We start from the raw sequence: 15,702 nt of genomic DNA on the forward strand, positions 1-15,702 counted from the left end.
GTGAAATGTATGACAAAGATAACTCAAAATGTGAGAAGGAAGACAAGTGAAAATATACCATTACGAGGTTCACATTTGAGTGAAAAAAAAAGTGGAAGTATTAGTTGCTCAGTCCTGTCTGATTCTTTGCAGCCCCATAGACTGTAGCTGCCAGGCTCCTCTGTCCATGGGATTTCCCAGGCAAGAATACTGGAGTGGGTAGCCATTCCCTTCCCCAGGGGATCTTCCCAACCCAGGGGTCAAACCCAGGTCTCCAGCATTACAGGCAGATTCTTTACCATCTGAGCCACAGGGGAAGCTGAAGGCATATGCTTCAGTGTAACAGCTAAAATAATCATAGATATATAACAGAAAGCCAATAAAGAAGCCAAAATGGTATATAACACTATAGAGCAGAAAAGCAAGGCAGAAGAACAGAGAGTAAATCACACTGTGTTCCGGAAAGAACCTTCATAGTTTTTAGCTCTGATAGGCTAACCTTCTCCCTTATTATACATTTTTCATTTGGACAAAATTTCCCTAGTGATTCTTTCATGTTTATTTTCCACATAAATTTTAGAAATTGTCTAGAACTTGTGGAACACTAAGAGAAAAAATTCAATAGGTTTCTTAAAAAAATCACATTTATATATTATTTTTATAATCATATTCATATATTAACTTGGGAGAATCAGTACATTTTTGGTGTCGATCCATTGTATTCGAGAACTAAGAATATCTTGCTGCTTCTGAAGACTCTTCTTGTGCTTTTCAGAAGCAGTTTAACATTTTGCGTGAATAGGTTTTTCACAATTCTGCTTAAGTTTTTCCTCAGCCTCATACCTATATTTGAGGTATGCCCACCTCACCCTATTTGTCCTGCTCTGATAAATCCCACCTGATTGCCCAGACCCCCAAGAAGGCCCATACTGTAACAGATTTTCTTTTCAATTATATCTCAAAACAGGTCATTATAATATATATGAAAGGTACAGATTTCCTTTTAAATTGGAAACAATCTCAAGCTCATAGACAAGTTGCAATTGCAATGCAAAAATTTTCTTCTCCAGAACCGTTTGCTAGTATAAGTTACTGAAACAGCACTCCATTGCTTCTCAAATACTATAGAATGTAATTCCTACAAACAAGGACATACGTAGCCACCATCCAACCTTCAGACCCAGGAAATTAACACTGATGCCACAATTATCATCTAATCCTCAGTGAAAAACCTAGCTCAGTAGCCTTAATAAGTTGACTTATCTGATTAGCATTTGCAGAGATATATATAAGCGATCTCTCACCCATCATCCCCAAGTGCATCCCCTGATCCCCACACCCCAGGATCTGGTGACGCACATTAGGTAGCCCCTTCCTATCAATGCCCACCTCACCCTATTTGTCCTGCTCTGATAAATCCCACCTGATTGCCCAGACCCCCGAGAAGGCCTATAAATCCCCCTTGATCAGAAACTACCCATCCCTTGTGTGAACACCCTCCCTACCTCACGTGGACATTGAATCTCTGCCTCACATGTATTCTGTTACCTGATCCAGGATGTCCAACGCAGGGTGTAGGGTGAGACATGTGTCCACACAGGAGAGAAGCCAGGTGTGGACACATTCTCACCCCATGTGGGCTTGGCTTGGACACCATCCATGCCCTGGTTAACTGTGCTCCCTTGCCAGAATCCATATTAGCAGTGGGCTTTGTTTCTTAATCAAAGGTTTCATTGCTTTAGAAGAGACTTGAGATCAAGGTGTTTAGGCCCCATGATGTTTTCAATTATATGACTCTCTCCACCTTTTCCATTATTGGGACATGACCGGGATAGTTTGGTTGGCAAATTGTATGGGGACATCAGAAGGCCACTCTCTGGGTAGTGGTGGGGGAATTCTGCTTTGCCTCCCTGGCATCCATTCTCACTTCATGTGGAACTCCCATCCCACAGGCTCTTCTTCCTTGACTGCAAGACCCCTGCTGGGAGATGAAATCTAGGGCCCTTCCTTTTTAATCTGCTGGGAGCTCTTGATTGCCTCAAACAGAGGGATATGGTAGAATAGATGCCATGGGATGTCAAAATTTAGGTAATTAAAAGAGCCCAACTTGTGCCTGGCTTATTTCTAGGCAGATGCTTATTTGGGAGAAAGCCAACAACATGTCGTGTGTGAGGGAGAATGAGAATCCCAGAAACAGAGGTGACTTGAGGTGCCTCGTGGAGAGAAACCAACACGCCCAGTGAGCAGCCAGCACCATCCACTGGGCATGTGTGAGCGAGACATCAAGTAATTCAGCATCCAGGCTTCAAACCTCCCTGATACCAAGAGGAGTAGAGGAGTGCTATCCACACTGTATCCTGAGCAACATGCAGGTTCATGGGGAAAACAATGTTGCTGTTTAAAAAAAAAAAACTCAATCTTTAATAACTGCTTAATAACTCTTCAGCATCACTCTTACACACCATCCTGTATATTTCACACCATGGTTCTCACCATCCTTGTTTGACCCTGATGGTTTCGTCTCCTCCACCAGAAGTGAGAGAGCTTATCTCCAAATTTCTCATACAAAGAGGCCTCAGTACACAATCACCCTGGTAATGAAAGTGAACCACAGAAATGAAGACTTCTATGTCATGAATCTCTCATCATGGGACCCAGAATGCTGGGGCTCAAAGATCTGGTATTTGTTGATACAACGTCTCACTACTTCTACTTGTAGTGATTTTCTTGTTTCCTGCTGAGTGATGGAACTAAGCCAAGAGCTGACGGGCGCTTCTGTAGTGACCACAGAGTACACACTCCACTCAGACCCCAGGACCTAATCAGACAGAGGTGTGAGATTTCAGAGAAATCTCAAATGAGAAAAGCCACAACACAGGGAGGAGACACTGGTTAAAAGACCAGAGGGAAGTAGCAGCCACTCAGATCTGGGCAGCTTTCCTGCAGAGATGGTCCTGCTCCTGCTCCTGGCGGCCCTTCTTCTGTCCCCACTGGGGAGGCAGGTAAGTAACGGTCCCGCCCTCAGAGGCCCAGTCCCTCCCTACATGGACAGACCTGCTCAGATGCTACACTCATGTACACCCTCGTTCTGGCCCATCTTCAGCAACTTTTCTAACTCAGGTCAAAGACGAGCAAATATGGACCCATCTCCCCTCCCCAGCCTTGGCTCCATGAGCGCAGTGGGTAGGCTGGTGTCTTTCTTTCAGGGAAAATCATTGGGGGCCATGAGGCCAAGCCTCACTCCTGTCCCCACATGGCATATCTTCAAATACACACTGCAGAGAACATTTTGATCTGTGGGGGTTTCCTTGTGCATGAGGACTTCGTGTTGACAGCAGCTCACTGCCTGGGAAGGTGAGGAGCAGTGCCCGAGTCCCCATCCCTCTGTTGAGCCCTCCCAGGGAACCCTCTTCTCAGGGGCTGCAGACCTAGGCCAGCAGGTAAGGTAAGAAGCTCTTTGGAGGACAGGTGAGCTTTGGTAAGAGAGGGACAGGTCAATGCCACTGACGCATGGAGAGAGGGTCTGATCCAACATAATATGGAAGAAAGCCAAAGTTGCACCCTGGAGCCCAGAGTGCACGTGTGAAAAATTCACGTTTTCCTAGACACAGACAAACTTGTGAGGACTGCACACCCTCCGTGGACCCAGGAACTACTACCCTGCCCAGGCTGAAGGAAGCAGACAGCACAGAGATGCTCAGTTCCAGGGCCCATCGCCTAGAATTCTCCCCTCCCTAAGTCCCGCCCTGTCCCAAGCATTCCTTCAGGTTCCTGGCCTGTGTCTCCTGTGACTCCCTTTCCCTCTCTGCTCTCTGTGCAGCTCAATCGACGTCACCCTGGGGGCACATAACATCAAGAAGCAGGAGAGGACCCAGCAGGTCATCGCAGTGAGAAGAGCCATCCCGCACCCACGCTATAATGACAAGACTTTGACCAACGACATCATGTTACTGCAGGTGGGACACTGACCCCAGGACACTTCCTTCCTGGGTTCTGCATCCCCCATGACCTCATTCCAGATCCTCCTCCTGTATGACCCCTTCTGTGGTCCCAGGGCTGTGAAGAAGGCAAGCCCACGACCGTCCTGCAGTCTCTATGGGCCATCAGTAGGTAAGAATGCCTTTCCTCTGCTTTCAGCTGACAAGGAAGGCGAAAGTGACCACTGCTGTGAGCCCCATCAGTCTGCCCAGGGACTGGGATACGGTGAATCCAGGGATGCTATGCAGTGTGGCTGGCTGGGGGCGACTTGACGTGGATATGTCCCACCCAAATAAACTACAGGAGGTACAGCTTGAAGTCCAAAGGGCCAAGAAATGCACCTCTCGCTACAAATATTACAGAACCAACACCCAGATATGTGCAGGGGACCCAGGAAAGAGGAAGAGTTCCTTTAAGGTGAGATCCCCCGTACTATCCATGCAAAGCCTCGGTCTTTGGGTCCGGGGCCGTGGGAACGAGCTCTGTCCTCTGTCCCCAGCCTGTCCTCCTGTCCTGTCTCTGTCTGCTGTCCCTGGGGGATGGACATTGCCTCAAAGTCCCACATGGGCAGGGGCTTCCTGTGGGAGGAGGCGGATTGTCAGGGCCAGACTGAAACCTCAGGACCAACAAGAGCCTTATATCAGCCAGGGCCCCTAACAGAGACCACCCACCCCAGGGTGGCAGGGAGAACAGACCTGAAGAAGGTGAGCTCAGTCCTTGCCCTCTCTGCCCACAGGGTGACTCCGGGGGCCCGCTTGTGTGTAACGGTGTGGCCCAGGGCATTATGTCCTATGGAACAAAGGATGGGTCACCTCCACAGGTCTTCACCAGAATCTCAAGCTCTCTGCCTTGGATCCAAAAAACAATGAAACAGTACGAACTTCAGGGACAAGACTGAGGTTTCTCCAAGGACTGATCTGTCCATCTTCCCTGGGATGGAGGCACTGGGCAAAGTGGTTTGAAGCTAGGCTGCCTGAAACTTAATAAACTTCCATCTCTGGAGCAGAAATCATGGATTTCTCCTTTACTTACCTAAACACATTCATTCAGCACCTGCCATGTCTGACCTGTTTATAGTTCTGATCTGTTACTGGCTTCTGCCTCCAAGACACCACCCTGTTCCAACTCTGGAATTAAAACTCCTGCTGCACTGACAGCCAGCTCCCTCCAGTCACATGTCCCCAGGGCCAGCTGCCCTCCAGCTGCCCATGTGCTCCATCAGAGAAGGAGACCCCTGTCAGGAATACACGACCCTCTTCTTGACAACCCTTGTGTCTCATCCATATGCCTTCTTCCTCGTCCACACCTACTCCCCTCCCCCCATCCCAGTGCCCTGGGGGAAAACAAGAGGATCCAGATTTGGAAGGAGGCCACATGAGGTTGAGGGTTGAGGCAGGGGGGCACTTGTCCACCCTAACAGAAATGGGGGAGTTTACAAAGGTGTAGCTCACCCCATGCAGTGTTCCCTCCCTGTGTCAGACAGGCAGAGCTCAGAAGCCTGAGAAGGTTTCAGGAGGCCCTCAGTATTCCTAGGCCCAGCTTGAGTGCCTGTCACAGCCCTGCCTTGGAGTCCTGGGACCGGGGCTCTGTGCAGCCTCTGGTGTCCTGAGGGCACATCCTCCTTCAGCCCCAAGTGACCTTCAGGGAGCTCTTCCACCTTGGGCTGAGCCAGCGGCTCCCCACCTTCATCATTCCCACCTGTGTTTGTGAATAAATATATTTATCTCCAAAGGAAACTCACTATAAAGAAAATCATTGGTTTCAAGATATCTGAAAGTTTCAAAGAGTATCTATAGCCTATAGTTATTGGGTACATTTCTTCCTGTATTTTTTTTTTTTTTACCAGTTTCTGAAGTTTTGATACAAGGTTCAGAAAAGCAACCTCAGTTTTAAGACATGCAGCTTAGAGAGGGCTTAAGAGAAGTGGTTTGCTGAACATTTGAATGGAGAATGGGCTTCAACTATTGCACAATGGGTTCTGGGTAGAAAGTAACACGTATTCATCAAAAGATATTCCTCATAAATGGAACATATTCAACATGGTATGTGCAAGTGTGCTAAGTTACTTCAGGTGTGTCCGATTCTTTGTGACCCTATGGACTGTCACCCTCCAGGCTCCTCTGCCCATTCATCACAGAAAGACAACTAAATACAGAACATACGAGTAGGAAAAGTAAACGAAGCACAGTTTCACCACCCTAAGGTCATCAGCATTAATGCTTAAGCATGTTTCCTTCCACTGTTTTTCTATTTATTCATAAGATGCTCTTGCTTCAACTCACATGGGACTGGGTTGTTTAGAGCTCCTCATGCCATCCTTTCCATTCCTCTTTCTTCTGTCCTCATACTGGTGAGACTGTTGGGGTCATCTGCTTGTTTAGGATGGCCTGGCCCAGAGACATCTGAGACGTGCCTCTCTGGACTCTGGACAGGGAATACTTAGTGGGGAGTAAGTATTAGATGACTGGCATTTGTTTTCCCTTCACCAGTCACCAGCATTTCTGGAGAGGAAGCCCCTCCTGAAAATCAAAAACACACTGATTCGGGTGGGACAGCTGCCAAGTGTGCTTGAGGGGTGCTGGGTACCTCAGCACAACCCAATCATGTCCCTCATTGCCGAAGGACACAGTGATGGTTTTTTTCTGGTTCAGTGAATATCAAGTTCACGACTTTCGTTCAGAATTTTGGGATAAGAAAGGCTCTCTTTTTTATAGAAAACTTATATTTAAACAGGAGATTCTAAATCCTCCAAAAGTGTGAGGCTAGAACCCTGACAAAATAGGAAATGGGGTTGATGTTTGGGGCACTTGGATGAGTCCAGGTCTCTCTGCTCCTAAAGCAAGTCCAGTCTCTGCCTCACACTTGGCCCCAAGTAGAGCCCCACACCATAGTCCTCAACAACGTGCTCTCTACTCACAGATTCTAGCTCTCCTCCGGCCCCCGAGCTTCTCAAGTACAGGAGCCATGTCTCTGTTATCCCTGCAGCTCACCTATTGGGTAATTCTTCATGCTTTCCCTAGAATCAAAGAAGACCCAAGAGTGGAGAAATGAAGACACTCTTGCTTCAGTCACTGAGGGCCTCTGGGGACCCAGCTCCTCCCCAGGCTGCACCCCAGCCTCCACTTTCCTGTTCTTCCTCTTGCTTTGTGACTCTGCAGTGGGAGAGCAAGTGTGGTGACTGCTGTTCTCACCTATCCCACAGCAGAGAACATGGGCACACGTGGCGTGCTCACACCTGGCTGGGGGTGCACAGCTCAGGGAGGTCTGGGGGTCACTGAACCTCCCCTCCTTCCTTCCTCTATGCTTTGTGTCTGGAAGGGAGAAACCCCAGAAGCTGTGACCTGGGCAGACCTTCTTGAAGAAGCAGCTACTCCTGCTTCTGATGGCCTTTCTTCTGCCTCCTGGGCTGGACAGTTGAGTGACCATCCCCATTCCTGACAGGGTCGCCCATCTCACTAAACCTCCCTCAGTCCTGGCCCTTCTGCTCAGCTCCAATGTCTGAACCAGCGCCCATCCCAACCAAGACTACACGTTCGATGCTGCATAGACACTCAGCAAGGATGGATGGTAGGAAGCAAGCTTTCACTAAAAGCTTTGTAGCGCTCAGCCTCTCTCTCACCACCGGTAAAGTGGGTTGTGCATTTGGTGGAGGATGTGAAGCTACAGAACACAAGTAAGAAAATTCCTCACTCCAGCCAGGAAAGGACAACTCAGACCAACCATCCACAGTACAGGAGTTGTCAGCGGACCCAGCTTAAAAACCAGAGAAACTTGTACATTTCCCCCACCCTTCACTCCTGCCCAGGAGAGGAGCCCAGGGTGTGATTGGTCAGAAATGGCTAGATGACAGCACCCAAAGCTCTCTGGGTGTCGTTACTCTTCCCAAGGCCCCAGGCAGTTTTATTTTCTGTACCAGTGTCTTTGGCAGGGTCCTCCCCCATTCCTGTGCTCTTAAATCCCACCAGTACTATCCCCACCAAACCTTAGCCAAAAGCTAATTGGAGGCCATTGACGTGTGCAGTCAACAGATGTTTAGTGAGATCCTGGGATGCATTATGCCTTAGGACATGAGGATTTTAGAAAACCCAACTCCATAATCTCATAGGTGGATTATTGGAAAATGACACCAATCAGGATGTTAGCAGAGGCTCAGAGGGTCCAGGAGACACCATGAGAATGAGGGCTCATGGGGGGTCCCATCCATGATCTTCTGGGCTCCACCCTCTGGAAGGCAGTCTTAGGCCTTTCCATATGTATGTGTGAATCAGGGCATGGAGAACAATACTGAGGTTTGGGGTTCAGAAAAGCTTATCCCACTGCAGTGAGACCCTGGGGGACTCTCCCCTAGTGTCTGTTGGGCACCGTTCACCCACCTTGACTGCCACCTTCCCGAACCTCCCTTCTAACCATAGCCTCTCCCATCTCCCCATCTTTCAGCCTTTTCTTTCAGAGGAGATCACTGGGGGCCACGAGGCCAAGCCCCACTCCTGCCACTACATGGCTTTGGTTCAGTTTCTGGGTGAGAAGAGTTGGAAGAGGTGTGGCGGTGTCCTCACACAAAAGGACTTTGTTCTGACGGCTGCTCACTGCAGAGGGAGGTGAGGGGCAGTAGCCAGCCTACCCTTCCTGACACCTGGACAGGGACCCGTCCTCTCCCCAGGAGCTGAGCCCAGGGGTACCCCTCCTCCGCCCCAGGATCCTGGAAATCAGGACCACAAGAGCTCATCAAACAAGCCATCTTATGAGCAGGACTAGGGTGATGAAAAGCCTAGAAACAGGACAGGTAAGTTTTGAGGTCACTGGGTCGGAGGTGAGAACAAGAGACAGGGTTGAGAAGGGCTGACCCACAATGGCCAAATAAAGCATCACAGAAGGACGAGAGTGTGCATGAGAGCCAAACCCAAGCTCAGAGCCACTTCACAATATTGCTGAGAAAGCTCCCGGGAGCCCTGCCCTCATGTCACCGAGAAGCACAGGGCCCAGAGTCACTCAGCCCCAGGACCATCTGTCACCTCAACTCCCCCTCAGCTGCTGCCCTGCCCTGGTGTCAGCTGCCTGTCACAGCTCCTGGGCTGTATCTCCTATGACCCCATGATCCCCATACCCCTGCTCTGCCCTCCGTGCAGCTCCATGAGCGTCACCCTGGGGGCCCACAACATCAAACAGCAGGAGAGGACCCAGCAGGTCATCCAGGTGAGGAGAGCCATCCGCCACCCAGACTATAATCCTAAGAACTTCTCCAACGACATCATGTTACTGCAGGCAAGGAAAATGCCCCACTGGTCCTGCCCTCCTGAGATCAGATCATTGCCCTCCCAGGAGCTCCTGCCCCTTTCTTCCTTCCCATCCTGGCCGCCTGACCAGTCTCAGGGGGAGAGGTGAGTGATGGGGTCCATGCAGCCTCATCATGGCATCCAGGCCAGAGGACCACTGGCTGAGCCAGAGTCTTGTCTCTTCCCACCAGCTGGAGAGAAACGCCAAGCAGACGTCAGCTGTGAAGCCCCTTAGTCTGCCCAGGGCCAAGGCCCGGGTGAGGCCCTGACAGTGTACAGTCTGGCCGGCTGGGGCCAGGTGGCCCTGGGCGCTCCTGCCACCTCCCTGCAGGAGGCAGAGCTGACGGTGCAGGAGGACCGGGTGTGCGAAACCCTCTGCCCCAGCCACTGCAGCCGGGCCAGCCAGATTTGTGTCGGGGACCCAAGGAAGGCGAAGACCGGCTTCAAGGTCAGCTTTCCCGTCTTTAAGCACACAGACCCGGGAGGTATGCGTAGGGCAGAGGCCGTATCTTCATCCTCAGCTGAGAGCTTTGGCAGCCTGGTCCTTGAACCCAATGGCTTGCTTTCTTTCCCTTGAGTGGGTCAGGAAGCATCAGTCATCCCACAGCTGTCTTATCACCAGAGTTTCCAGGAGAAAATTGACAGAAAGGTAGACTTGAGTCCAGCTACTAAGAACAGTCAGAGTCAGGCTGCAGCCCCAGGACCGGGAGGTGACCAGGCCTCCCTGGGCCTGGGTCTTCCCCACAGTCTCTGACTGAGACCACCCAGCCTGGGCGGCAGGGAAGACAGAACCCCAAGGAGGCCTGCTCAGCCCTTATCTCTGCCCACAGGGTGACTCTGGTGGACCCCTCATGTGTAAAAAAGTGGTCCATGGTACTTTCTCCTATGGAACGATAAATGGGATACCTCCAGGAGTCTTCACCCAGGTATCACACTTCCTGCCCTGGATAAAGAGAGCAATGAAGTGCCTCTAACAGCAGCTTGAGACTGACCTTTGTCTGCACTGACCATTGTCCTGGGGAAGCAGCAAGAATCCCACATGGATTGGCAGTGGGATCACAGGGCCACAATAAATGGGATATCTAAAGCGATGGGGACTGAATTCCTATTTATTCATGGAACCACCTCAGTACATAACCACGCTGCTCCAAGACACCCTCTGCTGTCAGTTCTGGGTTTTACTTCCTCCTTCCTCCCTCGCCCTCTGCTGTTAAGTCACTAAGTCATGTCCACTCTTTGTGACCCCAAAACTGTCGCCTGTCAGGCTCCTCTGTCCACAGAATTTTCCAGGCACAAACACTGGAGTGGGTTGCCATTTCTGTCTTCAGGGGATCTTCCCGACCCAGGGATCGAATCTGCGTCTCTTGCGTCTCCTGTTTGGCAGGCGAATTCTTTCCCACTAAGCCACCCTAGCCCTCGCGCCTCCTCAAGTCCCACGCTGTCTGTATAGAAATCATTGATTCCTCAACTATGTCTCTTTGGTGCTTAGCCTTCCGCAAGGATGAATCTAAAGGGCAATTCAAACTTTCCCCCAAAATGGTCCTCTCTGGGTGTTAGAAATTTCTTACCTCCTCTAAGCCAAACACTGTCACCAACCCCTCAACAGTTTAGCAAAGCACAGGTCAGAGGAGGAGAATAACTCCAGGGACCCAGCAGGTCGGGGGCCATGCCATGGGGACTCGGTGTCCTGTTTCCAGGGCGTCTCTCTCTCCTGTGAGGGCGGGCTGCTCCCACACCGGGACTGCCTACAGCTTAGGAGGCTGAGATGTTCCCATGACGGCCCTCAGCCTCACCCAGGCCCCATCTCCACACCCTGCCCCAGGCCCAACACGAGACGCAGTCAACCTTGCTCCCTGCCTGCCATCCCACACCAGCCCCTGTTCTCTGCCCGAGTGCCCCAGCCACCGGCTCCTTTCCCTTCCAGCTCACCTGGCTTTGAGTCACCCTTCCTCTCATCTCCCTAACAGAATTCTCCTCCTCACGTGTCCCTGCCATCCCTAACCTCCCAACCAGTACCTTCTGCTTATCAGAGGATCCAGGACCCACCTCCCACCTGGGAAGGGCCACCTCAGGCCCTGGGTCCAGCCCAACATCCCCCAGGGGCTCAGCCACCACCAAGGCCTGTTGAGGTACTGCGGCCTCAGCCCTCTCAGCCTGGCTGGCTTTGGGCCTCTGCCTCCCCCTGCTGGCAACCGGGTTATGGCAGCCTTGTGAGCCCCAGGGATCCAGGGCCACTGGGCGGGAAATACCATTGCCATCCATCAGTAGAGCAAATATTGATCTTCCTCTTGTGCCAGAACATAACAAGCTCTGCCTCTGCCATCAGGAAACGTTTAGTGGTGAGAAATTTCCTTTAACTTTCCGTGGTGCCCCTCCTTCCACAAGGAAGTTCAGTTTGGCACAGATAGACCTGTATTTGGAATCTGGAAGAAATCTTGTCTTGAAAATAATTACTTGCTCTGTATTTTAGCTGGATGGTACATCTGAGTTTCACATGCATAATCTTGTTTGATTCCATAAAGGCAATGTGAAGTTGGAAGAGGCTTGGAGACCCACAGGTCCTGGGGTTTCCAGTCTGTGCTCCATGGAGTCCTTGTCTGGAGGGGAGGGAGGGAAGAAACCCCTGAAACAGCCTCTTTTGTTATCTTACATGTGGAAGCATGAGCCTCAGTTTGCAAATCTACAAGATGCCACATTTAAACGGGAAGACAGTTCATTGTGACCCAGTTGTCTTGAATCCTTTAAATAGCACCGCCAGTGAATTGAGGATGATAGAACACATCAAATTCATAGTAACTGGGCAAACACTGAATTGAGTGAGATCAACATTGAGAAGAGAAGAAACTTCACAACAACAAAAAGAAACACAACAAAGAGAAGGAACTTCACTAAAAATAACAAATCACATGAATATGAGAAGTAAAATCCAGCATATCGAAAACTAAGGTGAAAAACAAATAAACACTTATTTTTCACACAAGACCATCACGACATCCACCTGCCAAGTCTTCCCTGGAGCTCACAGTATCAGCAAGGGCACAGGTGAGCAAAGAGCTGAACATATGCATGAAGGTAAACAAGAAAATGGTAAGGTGTGCATGAGCCAGGGGACAACTTTGGGTCCCCGCATTAAATGATGACACTCTTCAGAGATGTCTTCACAAAAGGGATGTAGAGAGCCCAGAAAGCCAGTCATGAAGAGCACCACAGAAGCCCAGAGAGTAAGGCAGAGTGGCCAGGGATATCCACCACCCCAGGCAAGGATATATGCCCTCAAGAGGCAGTGCCTGGTGAGTTAGTCTTCCCCCTTACACCTGATGGAATCATTTAACATAATATGAGATATATTAGGAAGAAAAACGATTACCTTATGATGCTGTAACGTCATGATCATGGGACTGCTTGAGGCTATATATTTCCTAAAAATGATTTCCAAATATTTTTACATTATTTCTTTCTTTGATCTAGTGATTTTTATTTCTAGGGCTTTAACCTACATAAGATCTAAAATGTGTGTGTGTGTGTGCGTATTTATAGAGGGGTTACTCACATAAATGTTCACATTACCATTATTTAATAATAGACCTCAAATTAGAATCAGTATTAAAGTCCAAAATAGCTACATGGTAAAATATGGCATGCTTGCATTATAATGCAGTCGTCATTATCTACATTTTCCACTACTCTGGAAAACCAGGCTAAGAAAACACAAGAACAAAAACTAGGCAGAGAAAACAAAAGAAAGTAAACTAGGCTAAGAATATTAATAGGAAAATCATTTAAATAACTGAATAAACATTTGGGGAAAAGTGAAAGCTCGCTAATTAATTAATGCAAATTGAAATATTAATAATCTTTACTTATATGATTGGAAAGGATTGACACAAATGATACTAGTGAGATTTAGAATAGACACTGAGAAAATGTAGCTTAACACCTTGTAGGCAAATATCCTTTAAAAAAAAAAGAAGAAGAATCTGATGTCACCATCAACTCTACCAGGAAAAAATGTAGAAGGTAATGCCCCCAAAATTTACACAGGTCAAATCTTAAGAAATATTAATTAACCCAGAATTAAATGGGGATTTGCTTTTTAAAAGTTTTCATCACTTTGAGCACAGTGGAAATTTTAAAGTCATGATATAGAATTACAATTGCCACATGAAAGAATGGTCACTAGATTTAAGTCAAAAGCAGATTAAGAGCTGTACATACTAAAGTCAATTTTTGCTTATACATACATTTTCCTTTTAGGCTGTTTTCCTTCCTACACAACCATTTATCTAATTTTTCTACAACACATATGTATGATTTAGATAACTTAAGTGTCTTTTTAAAAATATGAATGAGATTCTAAAATGATCTTCACTAACAGTTTCTTTAATCAAATGAGGAAAATGTTTGTTGAATGAACTATAGGATTCAAAACTGAACATATTGTAACCACACCTATAAAAAATAAACATGTAAAAAACCTGGATGGAAATAGATCTGTTAACAGTAGTCAGTTAAAGGGTGCAGTTAAGGCTAACATTTTTCTTATTTTTCCTCTTAATTTATTCACTAGTTTAAAATGTATCATTCATAAAATAATTGTATTTTTAAAAATTCCATGTTAGAAAAGGCAGGGTTAAGTAAGCTGGCAGATGTGTTAGTTAAGATAACTGAGCACTCTAACAGGTCACTTTTAGCACATCATGGCTGGCACAATAGAATTCTCTGTCTTGCTCAGTGACCATCCCAAGTGAATATTCCTGGTGAGCAGTGCCCACGTTCATGCTCAAGTGTCCTGGTTTGGGCAATAAATTACATGGTCAGCCCAAAGTTAAGGGATCCAGACTCGGTCCCCTAAAGACGCTTTCAAGCTCCCCACATTCATCTGTGCCAAACCCTGGAAAGGGAAGAAACTAGATGGTCAAGCGTGGGAGTTGCTCCAGCTCTGCATGGGGCTCACGGCATTTCATTCACCCCTCCTTTGCTGTGACAGTGACCGAGGCACACCTGCACTCAAGGAGATGAACGGTACAGTTCACCTGCGTCCCCAGAACACAGGGACATACGGTCTGGTTTTGCTAAACTGCCAGATTTTCTCTACCACAGCACTTACTACGGTATGCTGTTTAGAAGGATATTGGCCCTCTATTTTTTTCTGCTTATTTTTATAGAAAAATCAGATTTAATTAGATAAATTTTCATTTGTTTGTTTTTGCTTTTTGATTTTTATGTCTTTTTATTGAAGTGCTGTTGATTTACATTATTTGTTGTAGCTGTATAGCATAATGATTCAGTATTTTGCAGATTATACTCCATTTAAACTTATTACAAGATAATGGCTGTAACTTCCTGTGCTGTACAATATATCCTTGTTGCATATCTATTTTGTATACAGTGGTTTGTGGCTCTTAGTCACATACCCCTACCCGCCTCTCCCCTTCCCTCTCTCTTTTGCTAACCACTAGGTTGATTTTCATATCTGTGAGTCTGTTTCAACTTTGCATATACATGTACTTGGAGTATTTTTTAGATTCCTCATATAAGTGATATATAGAATTTTTCTTCTAAATTATTTCACTAATCTTCATATTCTCTAGGTTCATCCACATTGCTGCAAATGGTGGAATTTCATTCTTTTTATGGCCAAGTAATATTCCATTGTATAGGTATACCACATTTTCTGTATCCATTCATTTGTTAATCAGCACTTGGGTTTCTTCCAAATATTGGCTATTGTAAGTTGTGCAGGGGTACATGTCCCTTTTCGATTAGTGTTTTGTTTTTTCTGGATATATACCCAAGATTAGAATTGTTGGGTCATATGGAAGTTCTGTTTTTATCTTGGTGAGGAACTTTCATACTGCTTTCCATAGTGGCTGTACCAGCTTACATCCCCACTTACAGTGGAGGAGGGTTCGCTTCTCTCCATGTCCTCTCCAGCATTTTTTATTTGTGCACTTTTCTATGAGAGCCATTTTTGCAGGTATGAGGTGACATGTTATTGCTGTTTTGATTTGCATTTCTGTCATAATTAGTGATGTTGAGTATCTTTTCATGTGACAATTATTCATTTGTATGTCTTCTTTGGGGGAAAAAATGTCTATTCGGGTCTTCTGCCCATTTCTTGATTTCGGTAGTTGTTTTTTCACTATGAGTTGTTTGTATATTTTGGATACTAATCCCATGTCAATTACCATTGGCAAATATTTTTTCCCATTTCATAGGTTGCCTTTTCTTTTGTTTAGTTTGTTTTGTTTCCTATGCAGAAGTTTTTATGTTTAATTATGTCCCATTTGTTTATTTTTGCTTATATTTCTTTTGCTTTAGAAGATAAATCCAAAAAAAATATTGTTACAATAGGCAGTGTTCTCCCTATGTTCTCTTCTACTAGTTTTATGGTTTCAGTTCTTCCATTTGGGTCTGTAAACCATTTTGAGTTTATTTCTATGTATGATATGAGGAAGTATCTCATCTCGCC

The 15,702-nt window shown here is 47.1% G+C and overlaps 2 pseudogenes; both read left to right on the top strand.

The window, feature by feature from the left end:
- The first annotated feature begins 2,927 nt into the window (after positions 1–2,927).
- Positions 2,928–4,960, top strand: LOC122706756 (annotated as a pseudogene).
- A 1,961-nt stretch (positions 4,961–6,921) lies between these two features.
- Positions 6,922–10,204, top strand: LOC122706411 (annotated as a pseudogene).
- Positions 10,205–15,702: the final 5,498 nt, after the last annotated feature.

The sequence above is a fragment of the Cervus elaphus genome, chromosome 13, assembly GCF_910594005.1.
Source record: "Cervus elaphus chromosome 13, mCerEla1.1, whole genome shotgun sequence".
Classification (NCBI taxonomy): domain Eukaryota; kingdom Metazoa; phylum Chordata; class Mammalia; order Artiodactyla; family Cervidae; genus Cervus; species Cervus elaphus.